Source organism: Apostichopus japonicus, chromosome 15 (genome assembly GCF_037975245.1).
Source record: "Apostichopus japonicus isolate 1M-3 chromosome 15, ASM3797524v1, whole genome shotgun sequence".
In the NCBI taxonomy this organism is placed as follows: Eukaryota; Metazoa; Echinodermata; class Holothuroidea; order Aspidochirotida; family Stichopodidae; genus Apostichopus; species Apostichopus japonicus.
In genome coordinates, this window is record NC_092575.1 from 435,478 (window position 1) to 453,223 (window position 17,746).

The window sequence follows — 17,746 nt, forward strand, 5'->3', positions numbered from 1 at the left end:
TGTCCCTCTCCCCTTTGGAATTTTTTCCATTTCCAGGTAGCCTCAGATGCAATTTGGTGCAATATAGCACACTTCAACACCCACTCCATTTTGTAAACTTAATTTTGTATTTTCACCTGGCCTTAGATGCAATTTGGTGCTCCAAATTATTTTTTTTCTCATTTGGAAATGAAAAAGGGGTTTTCTGACTTGCGAAGCGGGGGGGGGGGGGGGGCGGAATGATACTTCCGCCCCTCCACATTTTTCACTGGGGGGGCTGGCGCCCCCCCCCAGCCCCCCGGTTCCTACGCCCTTGGATAAATTGTTTGTTGAATGTGGGGTAGTAGAGGAATTCCTAGACAAAGATTGGGGCAAATCCGACACAGACAATTAGTGTAGTACACGTCCGATTGAGAGGTTAAACCATTGTCGGAAAATAGTTCTGAAGTGACCTACTGTATTCTTTTATTTTTGGCATTTGGCTATCGTATGGTGGGCAGGCCATGTCAGTTGAAAACTATCTACTTGACGAATTTAGTGTATAAGTCAATGAGAGCAATTAATTGTGGTGTTACACCTGTGTACAAAACCGTTGCAACCGTGTCCTGTCTTATACTTGCACTTCGTAAGTACCAGTCGGGGCGTCATTCTGGGATGGCGCTGCAACAGAATGACATAGTGGAAACTTAAAGGCGAATAATGTACGGGTTTCTATTTAGCTTCAAGAATGACGAGAAGGATCATACACCGCAATGGCAATGACATATAATGACATGGAGAAGCTAAATTAAGCAAGAAGTGGACATTAACGTGAGACGGACTATAACATTATGATAAGGTTTATGTATCACGTAAAAACCCTCTATAGTGTCAGCTAAACATGTTGTTTAGTATTAGTTCTGATGTGATTCAACGCTTTCATTGTTGTTATATCCTAACAGGCTGAATTTCACAAAACCGAAAATTGAAGTTGTTGTTTGATGACCTCATCTGCGCAATGACTGATTCACAGACTGATGAGGTTTATTGTACGCTATACACGCTAGAGATCGTTTCAGCGAGTTCTGCCAATTTGAAAACACAGTGAGACACTAGCCCTAATCGTCTTTCTTCATAATGCGAGCTCTTATCAATAGTCTATGTAGTAGGAAGTTCAGATTGAGCGTGACTGTACATGACACAGCACTTAAACAAGACTAATGCGTCGTTCAAAGTAGGAAAGTTATTTCGGGAACGAAAAGTATTTACATTTGACTAATAATCATACATGATGGCAGTCAAGAGAAACATTAAATTTGAGCATTATGCTTAACTGTAGTTTTAATAGAGTTTTACATATTTCCATACTATGAGGTACATGCAGCTTAATGGAATGATGTACCAGGAATGATGCCAAGGATGAAAGAAAATTTGACGTTGGGCGCGGCGGAAACAACAATTTCACTTTCTCTATAATGATCTTAACTTGAACAAACAGGTTGTCGTTTGAGAAAGCAATAATGGTCAACTTTTTTAGTGTGAAAGCTTGCGTACTCAGGACCAGACCCCACAATCTTGATCTCTCCTCCAATCGGTGAGCCTCATGAGCAGATCTGATAAGATGTTCCATGAATCAGTGAGACAAATGTCCAATTCATGTATAATATTGAACCTCAGATGAAGATGTGAAATGCTCAACATGTTTGTGGTGGCAGGACACAAATAACTTGGTGGTCACGTGTTAATGAGCTTCTTTTGTAGACATGTTTACATGTTCGATGAATCTCTTGTGTTTACTAATAAGACGAAGGTAGTTATATCGGTACAAGCTAGACAAACATATGAACAAATAAATGGTTGAAGATGCTTCAACTTAATAATATTCTAACAAACAGCCACAAAGTACTAAGTTTTGATGGTCTGACTCGACATAAAAAGCCAGGGTGCATATAGGACCTGCGATAAGCAATCTTAGTATTAAATGGGGCTATGATTCGCTTTGTCCCAAATCCTGTCGGTTTTTGACGATAGTACTAGTCAATGGCCGAAGAGGTCAGACTGAAGTAGATGAGAGATAAAGCCCGCTCGTCCTCATTAGCATAGCAAGGTCTCTGTTAAATTAACAGTGCGAATAGCCTAACTGAATCAGATCTATAAGGAGCTAAGATACAACGAGCTATGATTCATTGCCCTAGTTTATTGTGTCTGTCGTACTTCAACTTTCACTTTGTTCGTAAGTTGCAGTATTGTACTAACGTTTAATCTATAGTTCCTCGTGTAATCTTTTTATTAATCAAAGGGTATTGTTATCTACCAAAAATATATAGCTTGCATTAATATTTCTGATACAATTTACGTCGGGCCATGCCCCCTCCTCGTTAAAATCCCTGAAAGTGGCAGTTTTTAAGAATGATCTTTAAATCGGTGGTGGTCTCAAACACTTTAAACCTATACCAAGTATCATAGCGAGATAAAATCGACGTCCATTACTGATAACTCACATAGAATTTTACAAGATGTCAGACTGATTCATTCCTATAATGACACAGAACATAAAATAGCCTTTGAAGTTTAGTATTGGATAACCATATAAACGTAGCAGCGTTCACCTTCTGACGTTTAGTACGCTTTATCAAGCAACACTTAGCCCTCGGCTTAATTTATCGAAACACATAACTCGTAAGGGGCGGACATGCCTTCTACAAAGGTCTTAATAAACATGATTTAGAGATAGTCATAACACATGGATCTTCGAACGAAGCAGAGTGAAGTATTTCTTGTTAATGACGTCAGACGAATTACGTCATTTCTGACCCTCGCTAGCGGATACGGCTATCGATCTAAAATTGGCCTACATTTCGAACCGTCAAAGTGCAGGCAAGGTGTGCGAGGAGACGCGTTTCATGCCAAAGTAGGAGATGCAAGGAATCTGGAGATTTGCATATTTTATTTACATGTTTGCAAGGTTTTACATTATATTTTATGTGGAAAATTGTCAAAGGAAACTAACGCATACCATTCCTAATGAAATTAAGGGATTATCTCGGTTAACAATCAGATGAATTAAACAATCTCTAAACTTTAAAGGCTTTAATCAGGAGATGTTTGGTGATACAGATATAAAAGCAGCATCATAGGCGACACCCAAGCAGGTGTGTAAATCTCCAATACATCACAAGATCACTCACTATTGTAATGCGCTAACTGAGAATTTAACTTACGTTTAAAACACACTCTGTTTGTCAACATGTATGATTTAGTATTGATGTTCGACCGATGAACAAAGAACATATTTAAGTTGGAGCAAATGATTGACACACATGCTTATCATTTGTCTTTTTAATATTTCTCACATTTTTTAATTTTTTTAATATTTCACACAATGTTTACTTTTTTAATATTTCTCACAAAGTTTACTTTTTTAATATTTCTCACAATTTTTACTTTTTTCAAATAGTTCTCACAATGTTTACTTTTTAATATTTCTCACAATTGTTACTTGTTTTAAATATTTCTCACAATGTTTACTTTTTAATATTTCTCACAATGTTGACATAAGTATTCTTCGTTTTGTTGAATTTTTCCTCCAGATTTGAGAAAGCAATGCAACAAAACAAACTTTGGGATTGCATCGAACGCCGTCAGGGCAAAAACGTGACATGTAAATTGTCAATTACCTCTGACGTCTCTCAACATAACTCGAGTGTTGTTTGTTCATGGTTTCGAAACTGGAATTGAGTCATTTATTTTATCACCGGTAGCTTCAATGTATCCCTCTTCCCTCATTCTGTGACTTCCAGGTCATAATTTAGCACAGGGAATCGCTAGGAGGCATATAATTTAACATTCAATGTGTCAGTTTCGAAATTTCATTTTCAAGGGCTTGGATAATAATGACTTCTAGTACTATGTGGTGTACTTTCAATGTTATCGTTATGACGGGTGTATTTTAATGTTCAAAACATAATTCTTGAGTATTATCTGTGACAAACAAGCTTAGCGCCTTCCAGAAACATTGATATATTAAATATATGGTCATATTTTAACATGACTAGCAGGGTTGCGCTTTCGATGGGAGGGGTGGCTGTTGTTTACATTTAATGACATTCTTTATTTAATATTTAGTCAAATTTGAAGTCCTTTTACTGAGCTAGAACAGAAGTGGATGGCTTTTGAAGTAGAACGTTAAGAGGTCGATTCATAAATTGTTCTCGTAATTGACATAAAGACATAACACGGGATAGGATTCTACCCTATATGAGAATGAACCCTTAGTTATAAATGATAAATAATGCCTATAGATGTTACCAATCAAATAAAGGAAATGGTTCAATAAAAAGAACACAAGTGATTCTTAGCTAATAGCTGTTAACTTCAACAAACACTATATCATTTGCCTTCCCTTAGCAACAGTCGTAGAAAGATAACAATGGAGGTTATTAGAAATGGCTCGCTGAAGATTTTGATAAGAAATTTGTATTTAATTTTATAGTACGCCAAAGATAAGATAATCCTAAGAGGCAAACCTGTGATTTACGAAAGAAAGATCCCCGACAGACAAAGAGGCGCCGAGACTTGCTTTGTCTTGGATGGGTTAATTTCAAAGGTAAATCATGTGAGACAGTTATAGCAAAAAGGTAAACACGAAGGTACTTGATAAATGGTACCGGTAACTGCAAATATGGTCATAGTTATGCTTTGATAAGATTTTATCCAACTATTGTCAAAGCAAACTTACTGTTTACTAAAAGACCAAGGATACATTTCTGTTTCTATTATATGTGTCACTGCAATATTCCCTATATTTGAAAGTTATAATTGATTGGACGTGGGGAATATTTATACCTTATTCAAACTTTCATTGGTCCACTCCTTTAAAGATACTTTCAATAAAAAAAATTAAAATTATATAATATACTGTAATTTTAACAACATGAATGTTAACATACAAAGAGTCTTAAGACCAGTATTCTTCAGTGAATGCTTGGACTATAATCAATCATCGCCATTTCATGGATGGACTGATGGGAGGAGAAGGAAGTTGAAAAAGAAGCAGGGGAGACAACCGTTTGATTTGTGTAAAGTTAGACTTGTCTATATACGCAGCATGCAAGTTTCGTGGAACAACTCCAATCACCCCGACAGACACATGCTTCAACATGCCCGAGCCTTCCATAGAGCATAACTATATAAGTAATCAGCACCTCTACACAGGCTTCAATAAGCCAGAACCTTGGAATTAGCACCCCAACACAGGCTTACATAAGCCTGAGCCTACCGTATGAGTATATGACCGTAATGTGAAACAATGGTAATCTCACACAATAGGCACATTAGGCTATTAAGCTATCATCATTATAATGTAACGGTGGCAGCTTACTTAGAATAGGTGATGTGATGCATTACCTTGGTTAAGCTTCACATTTACTCTTTTAATTACGAAAAGAAGAACTGTTGTAAAGGGAAGACTTAAATCATTCTTTGGATGAATGGACACCGTATGCAAAGCTTTTAGTTTTTACTCTCAGATAATAATGTCACGTGCTCCAAAGAGTCATCGTTGTGGGCACTTCCAAAATGAGAAGTCTTTCTCGTTGAAGTTTATAATGCACATGCAGTATCGGGTGGATCACAAATAACATGAATCAAAGTATAAAACGAACAGTAAAGACTTCATCAGCTTACGTACCTACACTTCTGTTCAAAGATTGCGTGTCATCTGCTCAGCAGTAATCCTCATCTCGTGAGGCACAACCCCAGTGAAACCTATCATGGCCGCCTCATCTCCTGAGGTACACTCATGCAACCGAAGCCTACCATTCCGCCCGGTACAAACATCGGTATCGCCGCCTCCTCATATCGTGAGGTGCAACCAAGTAGAAATGGTCAATGCCACCTCATCTTCGTTTTAAGACCAAGAGGAGCCGACATCTCATGATTTCTTGAACGTCGCACTTCATTCATGAAATCTAGGAAACAAATAAGACAACCTCATATATTTTTATTTTCAAGAAGATTTTTTTTTAAATAATTTCTTATACTACACCAAGTCCTCATAATTATGGTTATCATATTATAATGTTTTAAACTTTGCTAATAACAACACAAATGTATTCGCTTTCATTTGCTTGTTTCCTCCGTTTTCCTTCCAACTTTTCATCTTAACTCCCTCATGAATATTGATATTTCCTTTGTAAGGATAAACCTTTCCAACATATATGCGTTTCTATTACTTCGATTCTGTGAATCACCGTCAACATTACACAAAACATATTCTTCTTTCTTTCGCGTTTTCTTCACAGACCTAAATCTAAAAAGAAATACCTTTTTTTAAATTTTAAATATTTCAAAATAACAGGTATGAAACTCGCGGCTTAGTGACGTCACACCGAGGATCTATCATCTCTCCAGGTGAGTTTAGCTGTCATCTTTCATGTAAAACAATAGACTTCTCATTTTCATTAGTGTTTACGAGACCTCTGGGATTTGCAGGGTTTAAAAGCCAGAAACTGAAAGAAATATGTAATATTTTACCAAAGGCAGAGCAGATTTGTTGTCTGAATATCAGAGTTTAATTTCCAGACTGAAAAGCTGGTAACCTATAATATTTAACTGATTTGCCTCCATCAGACTGTCATATGGGTGAAGATTTTGACGTTTTCAATTAGTCGTGAAATGAGCCTTATGGGAATTTATTGATGTATCACGCTACCGGTTTGACAATTACACGCATCACGGCCACCACAATACAAGAAATATATACGAGAAATGTGTGGGCTCGTCGTCTAGAGTTGCTGTAGAATTCTATAAAACCAAACTAGAAGTCTGAATATGAGGCTTGGGCTATTGACACAGTCAGTGACCCACTAAAGACAGGAACTTATCTTTTTCTCAATCAATCGCTTCACAAATCAGTTGAAATTTTGAGACTTGAAAGAAAAATGACAATTTCGGGTTTAACAAATTAACATTTTCACATTTTATGAAAAATATGGGGGAAAAGGTCATTTTTTATCTCAAAGCGTAATAAACCATAACTGTTTGTGTATGAAATCGATATTTGATCAAGTCGGAGAATGCTTATAATTATAAAAGAAATCAATTAGGGCTGACCTGACCTCGCCATCAACCTCTCTACAGATTTAGTACGCAAGTAAATAAACTGACTTAAGTGTTTCTATTAGTATATCAAGTATAATATCTAGTATTATATCTAGTATTATATTACTATTACATCTACTATTATATTAGTATTATTCTAATATTATGTTACCATTATATCTATAATTATTAGTATTATATTAGTATTATTCTAGTATTATTATTATTATATCTGGAATTATGAGTATTATATTAGTATTATTCTAGTATTATGTTACTATTATGCAGTATTATATCAACTGCTATATTACTATTATTCTAATATTATGTTGCTATTATATATCTGGAATTATTAGTATTATATTAGTATTATTCTAATATTATGTTACTATTATATCTATAATTATTAGTATTATATTAGTATTATTCTAGTATTATGTTATTATTATATCTGGAATTATGAGTATTATATTAGTGTTATTCTAGTATTATGTTACTATGATATTTATAATATTATCTAGAATTATATCTTCTAATATATTTGTATTATTCTAATATTATGTTGCTATTATATATCTGGAATTATTAGTATTATATTAGTATTATTCTAATATTATGTTACTATTATATCTGGTATTATTAGTGTTATATAAGTTTTTTTTAGTATTATGTTACCATTATATCTAGAATTATATTTACTAATATATTAGTATTATTCTAGTATAATGTTACTATTATGCAGTATTATATCAACTGTTATATTAGTATTATTCTAGTATTATGTTACCATTATATCTAGAATTATATTTACTAATTTATAAGTATTATTACTATAATACTAACATATTAGTATTATTCTAGTATTATGTTGCTATTATGTAGTATTATATCAACTGTTATGTTAGTATTATTCTAGTATTTTGTTACTATTATATCTGGAATAATTAGTATTATATAAGTATTATTATAGTATTATATACTATTATATCTAGAATTGTATTAGTTATATATCTAGTAGTAATATATTTATTATTACTACAATATTATACTAGTACTTTACACCACAGTACATCACAGTACATAGTACATCACAGTACATAGTACATCACAGTACATAGTACATCACAGTACATAGTACATCACAGTGCATAGTACATCACAGTACATCGTACATCACAGTACATAGTACATCACAGTACATAGTACATCCAGTACATAGTACATCACAGTACATAGTACATCACAGTACATAGTACATCACAGTACATAGTACATCACAGTACACAGTACATCACAGTACACAGTACATCACAGTACACAGTACATCGCAGTACATAGTACATCACAGTACACAGTACATCACAGTACATAGTACATCGCAGTACATAGTACATCGCAGTACATAGTACATCACAGTACATCGTACATTACAGTACATAAAGTACATCACAGTACATAGTACATCACAGTACACAGTACATCACAGTACACAGTACATCACAGTACACAGTACATCGCAGTACATAGTACATCGCAGTACATAGTACATCACAGTACATCGTACATCACAGTACATAGTACATCACAGTACATAGTACATCACAGTACATAGTACATCACAGTACACAGTACATCACAGTACATAGTACATCACAGTACATAGTACATCACAGTTCATAGTACATCACAGTGCATAGTACATCACAGTACATAGTACATCACAGTACAGAGTACATCACAGTATATAGTACATCACAGTACATCGTACATCACAGTACATAGTACATCACAGTACATAGTACATCACAGTACATAGTACATCACAGTACATAGTACATCACAGTACATCGTACATCACAGTACATAGTACATCACAGTACATAGTACATCACAGTACATAGTACATCACAGTACATAGTACATCACAGTACATAGTACATCACAGTACATAGTACATCGCAGTACATAGTACATCACAGTACATAGTACATCACAGTACATAATACATCACAGTACATAGTACATCGCAGTATAAAGTACATTACAGTACATTACGGTACACCACAGTATATCAACATCACACACTACATCATTATCATACACTACATCGTCCCTACATCACAGTATATCCACATCACAAACTAAATCCACGTCACACACTACATCAACAATATACTGACACACTACATCAAAGAGCTACGATATTGTTAACATCGAAACGTGCGGGAAAGAGAAGCACGAGTAACGCATATTTATTGATATATATTTTGAAAGATAGCACGTGATTACAACTCAACTAAATCATAGTTTTGATGTAAATTATTTGGACACTTGTTTAATACCGTGTCAATGTCTTATTCATCAATCATTTCAAGTCACGTGGATCGCAGTCAAACATCAAGTTTGACAAAAGGTGTTGTTAACAACTAATCTGAATTGTTTTACTTTCTCCTTGCAATTGATAACTCAAAATCGCACCACGTGATAGGAACATCAATCGAACGAAATACTTTTGGCCGCGATGCACGATGTTTTAATTCGTTTTGAAATGCTGCGTGAGAACTTATCAAAATAGGTGGCATCTACATACCAAATAAAGTTCTCATTTTCTAGTTTTCTTTGTAAATTGCATGAGAACACTTTACAATAGACGTCTGTTCCAAAGCGATATCTATTACAAAGAAGGACACACAGAGACAGAGACACATTGACAGAGTTTAATGGTTTTACTCTTAATTTTTTGTTTCAAAATAAATAGGACAAACGTTACGTATGGCCTAACGGTTTTCTACAGAGGTTACAGAAACCATGATTTATCAATAAATTTCGTGACCGAGTTTAAACCCATTAAAAATTCGCTTTAAGTATGCAGTGAATCCTTCCAGATTAAACTATTGTACAATGACTTTCAAGAAAACATGCATTTCAAGCATTCTGAAACATAATACAAAAGTGTAGCATATGCAAATCAAAAGAGTAACAACACTGGGCAATTTATTCAATAAGCCAGCGTTGAATAATGTAAGTTATGCCCGGATACATGAAACGACTTGAGCAAAGCATAGCGTCGTATAGATTTAATACGTGATGCCCGCTAACCTTCCACGGAACATCGTCAAGGCCTATGCACATCCGCATATATATTAGGTTGATCACATATCACATTCACATGTTAAAATTATGTTCATGTGTGCCATAGAAAAGAGAAGCGCAACGAACTGCCTTCATAGCCGAAAAAAGCTGAAAAATTTGATCTACTTTCTTGTAAACTTTGAGGATATATCATTATTATTGAAATTAGTATAAACTTGTTAGACTATTGCCTCGTGTAAAGATTTATGACTCCGTCTAATCCAATGTATATAAGCTGAGCATTTGCCACCCGGCATAAATGTGAGTTCATAAATGCGGTCCTTTATTCTAGAACAAGGTCACAGTCTCAGAGATTATAGACTTTTCTACCCAAAGCATAATTAGAACAATGTCCTGATTTTTTTTAACTGGGTCAAGTTACCGTTATCCTGTCAAAATGACAGCTGAGCACACCTGCTACTTGATTGGAGGACCCTCGTGATTCAAGACAAATGGTGACCATACCACTACAGACAGTTTGTAATCCTTGCAGAAATCCTGCGCTCTTCATCTGAGGGGGACATCTGTGAACTTTGACACTTGTCATATGGACCACCATGACGTCAGCAAAAACGCAGCCCTCAACTCTCATCAGGAACACCCGGTCCTTACACTTGTTTCAAATTACAAGTATTTTCGGTGAAAGTTGAATGTATAATAAATACAAAATTACATTCTATTCAGAATGAATTGCAGTATCATATAATATGAATTCAATGACATTAACACAATTAATGTCAGTGATTAAGTAATATTGCGACACGATGACGTCGCAATACATGTTCCAAAAAAAAAAAACTAATAAAGACTCGTTATCTCTCTTAATATTACCAGATCCATTTCAATGGACTAAATCTCTGGCTTCCAAACTTTCAACAGACCGTACATAAAGATAGGAATGTTTGTTGTATACAATTTTTTCTATGTATTCCTATATATACACCGTTATATCGGTATTAATATATGTAGTTTCCTCGAGCCCCTCCCCTCTCCCATCCTCCCCCACCCCTCATCTCCTTTTCGAAACATCCTGGATCTGCCACTGATGTACCCTATAATCTACGTAAAGGGCCCTTATTTATTGCCTCATTATGTTTGGTATTGATTGCAGAATTCCTGACGGGGTTAGCTTAGTCTATTAGGTTAAATGCACCTTTACTATACAATCTATCTTTTGTGTTGACCTTGCATTATGCTGATGCAGGTATACAACAACCATGACAGGCAGCAGATTTGGAGTCTTCTTAGGTCTAGAATTCTCCTGTTATGATGGAAGATGCAGTACGACTCCGTTGACATTCTCGCCGTAGAAACCCGCATGATATGACCCCGTGACATTATTGCCGTACCTCTGTCGACAATATGGCCGTGAACTGTGGACGGCTGAGACCATGAAAACCAGGTAACAAGATCGATGTGTTGAGTGAAGTATAGGAACTGTAACACGATGGTAGTAGGCCTAATACACCTCAAGACATACAGTACGGTATAGTCCGTGTATAGTCACTTGCTTCGTCAACTTCAGGTCCAAATTATGATGATTCTTTCCAATTTCCATGTTGCTTGTGCAAAATGCTAACGTGGAAACTATCTGGGTTACAAAATATTTAGAGCCTTGTAGAAACATTCATTTATCGCTAACTTGGTTCCTTGCCCCCCCCCCCCCCCCGTTCCCCACCCAACGCGTTTCACATATCAGAATAAACAAGAGAGAAAAAGGAACGAAAAACCTGTCGACTTCAGCCAAGTTGTTCACCAGGCAAGTGCTTCTAAGTACTCGTTACGTTTCGGTTACAACTAATTGTTGTGACTCAGTCCATTACCCTTTTTCTCATGTTATGGTTATATGGAAACATATAGTGTAGCATGTGCCTATTCCATATAAAGTCCACAGCAACAGAAAGACGTCTTCATAGAAAGAAATATTACCGAATTAATTTTAGTTTTAGTGGCTGAGATGTTGAGATACATGGACGAGGTACGGAAATTGGCGATTTATTTTTATTTTTTGGGAACCTTTAGATTTGTGGTTTATACATCGACCCCTTTACTTTACTTTCTTAATCAATTTTCTGTTCATGGAATAAAGGCTTTACATTAATGTTTGAATATAAATTGACGAGTACATGGGAGTACACCAGAATCAAACCATAATAAATGTAGTCTTAAGTTTCATTCTTGAAAAGCTTATATTGACATTTCGACTTCATCTAACCTCTAACCGGGGAGTAACCAACCCCTAAGATTCTTACGAGAGATAGCACAGGCTGACATATCAAACTTTGGAACCTAATTTCGCGAGTGGTCAATCTCAGAGCTTTTAGGTGTGAGCGTCGGTTTAATGTGTCCAGGCGGCTGAATTGCAAACTCCAAATCATCGTAAATATTAATAGTTTGGGGCCATCGGTTAGCTCGAAAATCTTTAACCAAGGGCCACAAATCATCGATTTAACTTTCATATTTAACGAAAAAAATTCATCGTTTTATCAAGTTGTTGCCAAAATAGTTTACTTGAACCATAATAAACAATCTTTAATGGATAAATTGCAAAGGCATTTGAAGCTTTCTGGCTAACAAAAAGGAAGAATATTTTGCTTATTGGTGACCGGTGCCTTAGCTATCAATTTTTAATGGGCTAGACCTCCCTAACGATACGTGTTCAGTAGATGGTCAAAATGTGTGGACATCAAACTTTCGGTCAAAACCATTTTCATAAATCAAGAGAAGATGACCTAAGGCCAAATGTCCTCTTAACCTTTCGGAAAAATCTTGCAAAACCTGAGAAAGATAAGGAAAGCAAGTTTGGTCTTGAATGGTGTCACACCCTTCAAAAGTTTGTAAATTTGTAAAGAAATATGGAGCGAAGAATATATCTTCTTTTATTCATAGTGAATAGCTTGATATATACATTGGTAGAAATCTGTCTTTGTTATAACGATATAAATATAATGTACACAAAGTATATCATCAGAGATAACCAGCGAATTGTGAAGAAGTATCTTCTATATCCAATACAATAAAACGACTGATCCCTTCAATGCCCGTCAATTCCTGCTGTTAGTATAGTCAGGCATTTAGACCTAAGTCCTTTGTTTCTTGAACTTCGGTCCACTAAACGGTCTTCAATTTCACAATTTCGAGAGAAAGTGTGTGAGAGAGAGATATATATTTCGTTCTTTCTTTGTTTAATTAATATATCTTTTTTAAATTATAAATCGTATGTTCTTTGTTTGTTGGCACTTTGTCAGTAAGTAGCGGTACCTATTTAAAAAAAAACTTAGCATCATATTTATACTTGTTTATCGATTTCAGAAATGATTTTTCAGGCTTTAGTCCATGTAACATGCAAGACAAACAAAGTGAAACCGAATGAACTTTGTTCCTGTGTGGCAGAGAGCAGAGTTTAATGTTCCTTTCTTTAGTTTTAAAATGTCTTTATAAACATAGATGAACACACACAAATCATGTCTCTCACACCACAAAAGTTTATTACCAGATTAAGACTGAATATCAAATTGTATACGATATAACTACTCATCCTCTGGTTACCTTACATTATATTTGATGTTGGTATACATTGGCTACATTATATCTAAATCAAATATCATATTTTACTTACACCCTCTTTCGTTTTGTGACTCATAATTTATTCTTGAGACAACGAATACCAGCTTTTGATATTTAAAGAACTCAGTGTTCCACCTCCGTAGAAAAGTGTGACTTAGTTTCCAATTGGGCTTACCATCCATCGACACCAGTACCAGTTATTGTAAAATTACATTTTAGATGTGCATCCCCAGTCGTTTGTTTATCCTGCTTGATTGACACGACAGCCTGTTCCTTAGCTACTGCCTATGCGTGTTGAGCTTATCCAAATAATTGTCACATATTTCGGGATTAGAGACAAGGCGTCGATGGCAGGTATTAAGGAAGGTTTTGACATGGAATCGCTCCTGGCGTGTATCCTAGAATCTTTGGGATTTAGGTTTTGTTTACAACCAAGTATACAATACCCTACATTTCTATAATATAAGAGTCTATATATAGTGATGACTATACCCTAACGAGGCTTATACTTACAACAGTCTGTCGTGGAATCTGGTCTGCAACTATCATCACTTCATGTAATGTGATCATCCATAATTCAATCGATTCTAACTTTATACGTTAATTAACTTGAATCATAAGACAAAATCCGTACAATATCTTTAAATCTTTGACTCAAATCGAAGTCACTCCATATTCATAGACTGAAACAAAGATCGTTACAAGGAAAAAAATAATTACCCGATGACGTACTTGGCTTGCACATCCCATCCTTTATATGCAGACTTCACATATTGAAAGTTGTGGCTTTTATCCTACCACCATGGCATTCAGACACAACGATAATAACTCAGTTTAAATGTTAACTAGCACACTCGGCTTTTATGAAACCCATTTTGTCTCGATACCCCGAGGATCGCTTGGCCCCCACTGTCTCATTTTCACACCCCACCCCTACCCCCTCCTCACACGGGTGAGTGGACTCCAGATGTGTACAAATCATATATTTAATAGTATTAAACAATAATGAAGTATCGTGTTGCTCTTCATATCAGGGGCTGTGTGTATAGTAAACATAACTTTACTGTAGCGGCATGATACCCGCAGGGAGCTGGTATTTATAAATGACAAGGACCATTTTGCCATGACTACATTAATCTGAAAGCGATTAAGCGATGACAACGGAACTGAGCATTATTAACACCTCTATTCGTTGATGTACCTTACATTAATATGGTTACATATTATATTATCAATCCATAGAATTCACAAATCTGTTTTGCCATTATAGATGGCAGCAAACCGCCAAAATAACACATGACAAGCCCTGGAAAAGTATTCCGCAAGGTTGAGTGACAATATTGTAACCTTACAATGATCATTATAATAGCCATTAAACACGTGACAATGACGCCATTATGACATTATGTATATCATACTATGTCTAGAATGGAACATGAAAGTTATTTTGTTGCGCTATAACATTGTTTCATGCATTCCTTATCCGACATTTGACACATGTATTAACGTCCGTAGCAGGCAAGCATACGGCATATGTAATGTCTTAGATTTTAGTGTCTCTGCACAAAGATACGGTAGTGGTAATGATCGAATTACCTTATTATAGTTTCCACCTACCGCCCCCTCCCATACCCTCACCACCAAACAGACACCTCAAAGCGTGGAGATGTGGAATATTATATGTCACAAATTAAAGCAAATTTGAGTAAATCAGAAACGATTGGTTAAATCATTTGAATGGTGTATTACTATTTTATTTATTGAAGTTGAATTGGCTAAACCTAGGTAAGAAAATATCATGTTTAGATTGCCTGACAAGAGAGTTTGTAATCGTTTGTTTTAATACTAACATTTCTTGTCCAAATTATTGTCGAAATTGTTTCGAAAACTGCTTGCAAAAATACATTCATTTTTATTGAGAATACGAAACGGAACAAGGGACGAGAAACTGGGAAGGGAGGGACCACCGGGTCGAGAGGGGGGGGGGGTGGGGTGGGAGAGGGGTTCCAATAGTAGACTCAGCAATTAATTTTGCATGCAGTGTGTCCATTCTAAAGGTGGTTACAACATCTCGACGCGGCCTGCCTACGTCACTCCGCCGGAATAAGATCTTAACGAATTCTGATAAAGTAAATGAATTGTGTTGACTTTTCTCCCATATAATGATTAAGAAGAATACATTGACTTAAGAGAAAAATAAAACTACGATTAGGAGGGGACTTTTACGATTCAAAAAGCCCTTTAGGACCCCCAATCCACGACGAATCCTGTTGTACTATAGAGAGGATATTCGTTTTCATCATTAACTTTCTACGCGTCTTGGCGTGTAATCTTCAGCCGGGTATTTACGGCAGTTTGGTACGTAGGTAGGTCTCATTCATCAAAAGAGTAATGTCGGACCTAGAGGTTGCGTATAAACAGCATCTACATTAATGTTCTCACAATAATTTAAGGCTAAAATCTCTCAATTTATATACTGAGGGACTTTTGAATTTATTACCGTCAATATAACGTCAGTTCGGGAGCAAACTCAGCACAATCGGTTTCAACCGTGTTTGTCGTTTATTCCATAACCAACGTCTCGTTCAAAGTAACACTTAATACGCACCATTAAATACAGTTCACATACACAATGTGGATACATCCACCCCCGCACCCCCATGACATCAAACATGAATCTTATTAGTTATAAGATGTATACATATCTTGTCTTAGTTTCTTTTGTTTGATAATTTTATGTTACGTAATAATTTAGGTAAGATTTGTAAATATTAATAAATACCTGCGCTGAGAGAAACTAGTATTACCATGCTGCCCTATTGTGCAATAAAAACAGCTATATTCGGTATTAAGTTTCTGTTATTCGATCAACTAAACTTCCGAAGTTAACAGTTAACGAGTTCGCACAAGGATATTTCAATGTAATACGCCCTGTCAGGTGCCTCGCTATAACCTGTCAAACGCACTGTGGTACATCATCCTGCGATGATATGTCTGTAAACCGTACGGTACGTGGTGTGTATTAAAACATATGACAACGCTGTCTTAACACAAAAATTAAAAGAGACATTTTCACTTTCGAACAGAGTATGTTTAATCATCCAGCATACTTGACATGTCAACAAGAACAGACAGAATTAGAGCAAGCTCTAAGCGGGTTATATCGAGCTTGGATGCTGGTGTAGGTAGAGACTGCACTAGTCTGCTGACAAGGAGTTTTAAACATTAGTATGTATGTATGCATGATGCGGAGCTTCCTCGTAACATCTTTGTGAAAATACAAATTCTATCTGAAATTCTCTATCCCCACTACACCCCCATCCATACCCCATCCACCCCCTCTTTTCTGTCTCCCTGTATGTAATACATTTACTTCAAACCTTTGAACATTTTGGAACAAACATTAGACAAGAATAATTTAAAACTATGAAAAAAGGGCCTAAAATCATATCTTTTTTTGTTTAGTTTAGTCTCCTGGGATTCCTGGCTCTGTTTTTTATAAGATTTAGTAAGATACATAATTTTCAGTCCAAATATTTTAAAATTTGTCATTGTTCACTTTTCACCGATTATTTAAGACCACAACTGCGCCGATTTTTGACCGAAAACCATGAGTCACCTCATTGGCATGTTTACTCATTCACCACAACGCTCAGGTGAGGTTAACGAAAATCACAGAGGATTTGGAAATCAACAGATGTCTTAACAGAACACAGGCTATGTATAATGCATATCGACTGTATATACAGTCCATCATATATAACAGGTATGTGCATTGACAACTACACACACGTATCACGGTTCACTCAATATGAACTTGGCAACAACACCCCCGCTGTATTTCAATGATGAAATAAGCAGCAATTTGGGCGGTTAGCAATAGACAAAATGATATATTCTATTTAATATTAGTGTATAGTTCTTCCATTTCAACCCCTCCACGCATGTTTTCAACCAATTTAACAAACGAATTGTAGTCGATTATATA

At 35.8% G+C, this 17,746-nt stretch overlaps 1 long non-coding RNA gene across 1 annotated transcript in view; it reads right to left on the minus strand.

The window, feature by feature from the left end:
• The window catches only part of LOC139981021 (uncharacterized), a 45,294-nt gene that overhangs the window by 20,718 nt on the left and 6,830 nt on the right, over positions 1-17,746 (minus strand). The window contains exon 2 of the long non-coding RNA XR_011797764.1: positions 5,648-5,927. This is a non-coding gene — a long non-coding RNA (uncharacterized lncRNA). The remainder of the gene's footprint in view (positions 1-5,647; positions 5,928-17,746) is intronic.